Source organism: Mchenga conophoros, linkage group LG10 (assembly GCF_057382185.1).
Source record: "Mchenga conophoros isolate Kocher_MC1m ecotype Shallow Benthic linkage group LG10, M_conophoros_male_GT1.1, whole genome shotgun sequence".
Classification (NCBI taxonomy): Eukaryota; Metazoa; Chordata; class Actinopteri; order Cichliformes; family Cichlidae; genus Mchenga; species Mchenga conophoros.
The window spans coordinates 4,327,780-4,333,992 of NC_140535.1; positions in this window are offsets into that span (position 1 = coordinate 4,327,780).

Genomic DNA, 6,213 nt, shown 5'->3' on the forward strand with positions numbered 1-6,213 from the left:
AGGTCTTTGGTGGGATTTGAGGAAACAAAATGTATATTAGTGGGATGGAAACTTTACTAAATGATGAATGGGCTGAGACTGCAAAAGAAAATCTTTTAGAATAGAGTTTGATATTTAGTGATCGCATCATTAAGATTACTAATTATATTGCCAATCTTATCATTATGCCAACACCTGGTTATCATGTTACCTGTCTTACCTTAAACCAAGTGTGCAGTGAATAATATGAAACATAACACATATGATAATAACTAATTAGTCCAGTAACATGATGTACAGTCAGAAACCTTTTGTCCGAGGTGTATTTTTGAGTTTTGTTCCTACCACAGCTTTGTCCAGTATGATATATGCTGACTTCACTGTGCTCGATTCTTCAGGCTGGGATTTTATGTCACGATCCTGGGTCTTATGACCCAGTGTTTTGAGTTTTAGTTCATTTTGATGTTTATAGTATGTTTAAGCTCATTAGGTCTCCTATGTTCATTTGCTTATTAGTTCCCCCTTGTGTTTCCAACCCATGTTAAGTCTCCCTTGCCCTTCGTGTGTTTCATGTCTGTGTCTTACGTTGTCAAGTTCTGGTTGTCATGTCTGCTTCTCATTATGTTTCCAATTTTATTTTGAAGAGATCTCGTGTTTTTATATTATGGATTATGTTTTGAGTCCTTTGTTGTACTGTTTCTTGTTTCCCTAGGTCTCAGTTATGGTTATCATAGGTTTAGTTCTTTGGCTTTGTAATATGGCTTCCCTGTGTTCCATGTTGTGTCTACTGTGACGTTTTTGTACCATGTTTCAGGTTCCTATGTTCTGTCTCCCCAGTTGCTGTTAAGTTTACATGTCTAGAGTTCAGTCAGTGTGTTTCCTGTTTTACTTTGAAGGTCCGTGTCTCATGTCAGTGTTTCTAGTTTTGCTTCCCTTGTCTCGTCCAGCCTGATTACTCCCAGCTGTGCTCTCCTTCTGTGTCTTGTTCCCTCGTTATCCCTCTGTGTATTTGAGCCCGGTGTTTCTCTTTGTCAGTGTTGTAGTCTCCCTCATGGCTGTGTTTCCCTGTGTGTCAGTTAGCCATGTCCCAGTTTAGTTTTCCCCATGCCATTCTGCAATAAAGCAGCTTTTTGAGTTTAATTTCGTTGTCGTGAGTTTCGCGTTTGGGTCCTTCTCCTGCCTGTACACAGCCGAAACATGACATTTTACTCCATTTGAAGTATTTGTTCATTATTTCATTGGAAATTTTAGCTGGTTAAATGACCTTGCACTGCAGTTTCTTGTTTCAGAGGGTGAGTATTCCTCAGTTTAGGTGTAGAAAAGGAGAAAGAGACAGCGACTAAAATTTAAGCTGTTGTAACTGTATGTAAGGACAGCGCTCTCACTGATATATGAATATGCTAGATTTCTCTTTGTCTGTTTTTTATCATTTCAGTCCTATAAGTGAATTTCTACAAATCTGACTTGAATCATAACCTCATCTCAGAGTTGAACAGATTAGATGTCAGTGTTGATAGTCAGAGGCCTCAAAAACAACAAAAATAAACTGATAACATCTACATAAATTCCTTCAGAGTCTTCAGTAAATATATTAATCTATAGAAATGTGGATGCAAACTTCAGCTTGACAGGATGACATACAACACAATTTTCTGCAGAAGCATGGGACTGCATGTCAGCTGTGTTTTGTGAGTTAAACACACTTAACTTTGATAGTGTTGCCAAATTGGACAAACTGTGACTGTGTACAAATAAAATAAAACAGCTTGTGTAGATAACTACTGACTCAAGCTTGATTCTTTCTACTTTGAATATAATCTATACACAGATAGCAAATCAGCAAATGAAGTCAATGTTTCAATCCTGCATATACTGCGTTGTGAAAAAAACCCTTTCTGATTTCTTTCTTTGTTTTCTTGCATATTTGTCACACTTACATGATTCAGATTTTCAAATAAATTTTAATACTAGACAGAAATAATAAAACGAACTAAAATAATTCTTTACAGTATTGCTTTGTCTTGATACGTGCTCAATCATCCAGGTAAGTAAATCCCAAAAGGTTGATTGTGTTCATCTGGCCGTAGTGTTTTCAGTGGGAGAAACGTTTCGACTTCTTCAGTCTCAGCTAACTGCAGGTTTCCCCAATCATATAAACAGGACATTTGCATGACTGAAACCAGCTCAGCTCAGTGGACCAACACCTCAAATTCACCAGGGAGGATATGAAAAGTGGCAGGTTGGCTTCCATAGAAGCAGAAATTGGGGACATTTAAAAATTGATGTGTACCGTAAACCTACGCATACGGATCAGTATTTAAGGTTTGACTCTCATCATCCACTGGAGCATAAACTGGGTGTCATCAGGACGCTACAACACAGAGCAAACACCAGAAGAACATCACATCAAGAAGGCCCTGAGTAAATGTGGTTATCCCAGCTGGACATTTGTCAAAGCTGGGAAGGTGCCTAAAGAAAGCTCCAGCCGATCCAGGGGAGAAGGACAACCGCTGCGAAAACTAGTAGTGAACCTGTACGTGTCAGGAATATTGGAACAGTTGAGACACATTTTTTTCTAAACACCGCATCTCCGTGGCTTTTAAACCCCAAATCCTTGGTGTAACTCCGAAATGACAACACAGGCACAGCTTCTTCAAGACGGGCGCTTCGCTGCATTTATTGAACGCCGTGAAAACTACAAACATAAAACACAAAGACTTTAAACGCTTCAGTCTATCAAAATTAACACTTGTGCTTTAACAACGAAAATTACCTCGTGGCCGCCTGCCACTTCGGAGGTCCTAGAAGAATAGCTTTACAGTCTTGTGCATTCTAAATTAAAACATAAAATAATTAGAACACCATACATTACAAATTTTTACAATATCACAATACAGTTATGGCAAATGACAAATACCTTGTACCGCTGGTAGACTAACCAGGCCTTTGCAGATAGCTCGCTGGACTCCTTAGCGTGATTATTAAACGTGGGCTCACAGCCTATACTATCACGCCCAAACCTCGCGATAATAGCGGTGTAACAAAACTTGTTCTTTCTGACAAGATAAACACACCCTTACAATATTGGCCACAGAAACGTACAAGCAAGAACATTTTAACTGCTGGAACCATCTATTAAACTTCTTTATACATAAGCCATTTCTGTGACACTTACACTTGGGGCTCCACCCCAAGGATCGGGTCCCCCGACACAAACAGAATAACATAGTGTGAGCTGTTAAGTGCCAGGAGGATTGCCAGGATTTATACATCGGGGAAACCAAACAATCTCTGGTGAAGCGGATGGCACAACACAAAAGAGCTACCTCGTCAGGCCAGGACTCCGCAGTTTATGTACACCTACAGGCCACATGACACTCTTTCAATGATGAGGATGTACACATCCTGGACAGGGAGGAACGCTGGTTTGAGTCAAGGAGGCCAATTAGGTGAAACGGGAAAGACCATCTCTGAATCGAGGAGGGGGCCTAAGGGTACATCTATCACCATCTGACAATGCTGTGATTGCAGCCATTCCCCAACTCTCTGTGAATGGGACTCATGGCCATTAATCAATGATCAGTTTACCTTGATCAGTGGTTGTTGATCAGTGGTTATGACAATTTGCATGTTATTGATCAAGGACCTGACCTCACAGCCCATTGTACCATCTTTTGGAATTTACAGTACTGATTTGATTCAGCTAAACTGGACACTTTTTGCACATGAATGGTCTGTTGGACTATTTTAGGTTATACCAAAGCATCTCATCATTGTTTTAAACCCCAAAATAGCATATATCAATAAATCAGAATCATTTGGAACCAACAGTCTTTCTGCAGTTTCCATATAATCTAATATCCCCCTATATGCTAGCATGTTTACATTCAGGTAACCATGTTGTAAGAGACAGGCCTGAACGTTTAAGGCAACAAAGTGTGACTGCAGAAAATTAAATAATAGGTTCTGAGGTCGTCAGAAGACGCAATAAGAGGCACAGCTTTCCAAAGTCAGAGTGATTAAAAATAAATAGAAAAAATAAAAAACAGCAAACACTGTGGCTCAAGTAAAAAAAAAAAAAAATCAAAGTTGATATGAAAAAGACTAACAGACAAAAAAGGAAAACAGCTGGAAGTCAAGAGCCAAATTCTCCCTGTAAAGAACATAAATCCATTTTCTTCAACATCTATGGGATAGTGCCAAGAAATTATAATATAGGTGACAACATCTAATAATGACAGAAGGATTTTTTTGTTCAATTATTAACACAGTTAAGATATGATATGATGAGATAAGGGATAGTGTTTTTAATATAAATTAAAAAGGTTAAAGCTCACACCTTTACCTTTAGTATTTATTTATTTATTTAAATTCAAATTTTAATTAATTAGTCTTAGCAGTGAGTCATGGAGTTCCACAGGGTTCTGTGCTGGGACCAACATCTTTCTTACTGTACATGTTTCTCTTAGGCAGTTAGTAGAACGTTTTATAACTAGAACACACAGAAGACATTTCCCCTGGTATGCAGATGAGTTATACTGAAGCCAGATGGCACAAATCAGTTAAACTATATTCATGGTAGGACATTCAAATTCACTCACTTGTAGTCATTCCCAGTACTCACTTGTGCCTCCCCTTCCTCTTGGGCACAAGTAGCCTTGCCTAAAAACCCCATCTTTGTAAACTACCATCTCTGACTGTCTGTTGCGTCGTGTCACCACATCCTATAGGGACACATCTCTTATTAATAAAATCAGGGGAAATTGACCTTAATCTCGTCATTCTGCATTTTTGAGTCACCTGTTCTTGTTGAGTTTAAAACACATCCCATGTCAGGATGATGATTTCTAACTTCCAACTCTTAGATAAGTGTAATCCCCTATTATCAGGATTAAAATCTCTATCATTGGGTTTTTATGTGTAATATTTTTTTCTTGCTGCAAGGTCTCATCTTATCTTTAGATATTTACTTTCATAGTTGCAATATATAATTAAAATTAAACAGAATTAAATTAATGTGCAACCACGAAAGAACTGGGTGAGACAAATGTCTCTGACAGTACAGTGCTCCAACGGGTGTGAGTCCCAACTTGGCTGGTAGTTGGGGGCGGGGGCTGGTGGGCTGTTTAATGGCGTTCTGTGTGGAGCTGCTGGTGGCACCTGGTTTGCACAGAGGAGATTACTAAAATGTGTGTGTGTGTGTGTGTGTGTGTGTGTGTGTGTGTGTGTGTGTGTGTGTGTGTGTGTGTGTGTGTGTGTGTGTGTGTGTGCAGGGTGAGTGATTGGTCCTGACAGCAGTCTCTGTATTGCTGGCTGGCCTGCAGATTTAGCCGACCTGTTTTAGACACTCTAATCTGGATTAACTGCAGCAGTGTGTCAGTTGGGACGAGGACCGGAGCCTCCCCCACCCCCTGCCCCTTCACCTGCTTTTCCTCTCACTTCCCCTCCATCCACCCATCCATCTGTATGTGGGTCTTTTCTCCCCGCCTTCCATCCACCTGGATACCTGGTCTCTGTCTTCTTTACCATCTTTCTGAGCTTTAAGGCCTCGTTCAGCACACAAATCAGAAAATGTTCAGTTTCATATATAGACGTTGGCTCACTTGATTCACTCTGAAAATGTCTCTGTAAGTCCTGTCTTGGGGGGAAGGGTAGGGATTAAACCAGCTCAGTCCTCTTCCCTATTTCCCTATTTGTTGTTGCAGCCGTAGGAAGAGCTGTCCCACTGATGAACAGAGAGCACATTGCAATCATCAAGCGGGCAGTGTTTGAACACCACTTCTATTTTAAACAAACATAAATCAGTCCAAAAAGATTAGCAGTGTTTAATAAAAAGAACATCACTATTCAACAACACCAACGCCCTAAAAGAAAATAAAACAGAACGATTACATAGCTAAAAGTAAAACATTACTCTTTAATAAGTCATGATTTAACAATCTAATAAAACAACAACAAAGCTCGTCGAGGCCAGAACCCTATAAGCCTGTAAAGGTGCCTGTCAGTCACACATGTACAGTATGATACACTCACTCCTGAGGATGATTCTTTCATCACTGGCAACAACCTGCTCCACAAGAACAGTTTGGGACTAACGCGACCCCAACTGTGTGTTTTTAATCCATTCCCATGTAAACCCAAGGTGCCTCCTTCAGGTGCAGCAGCTCTGAGTTCTCTGTTGTGCGCTCTCTCCTCTCCTTCCAGTGCATCTTCTTCTCTTACCTTTTTTGGTTA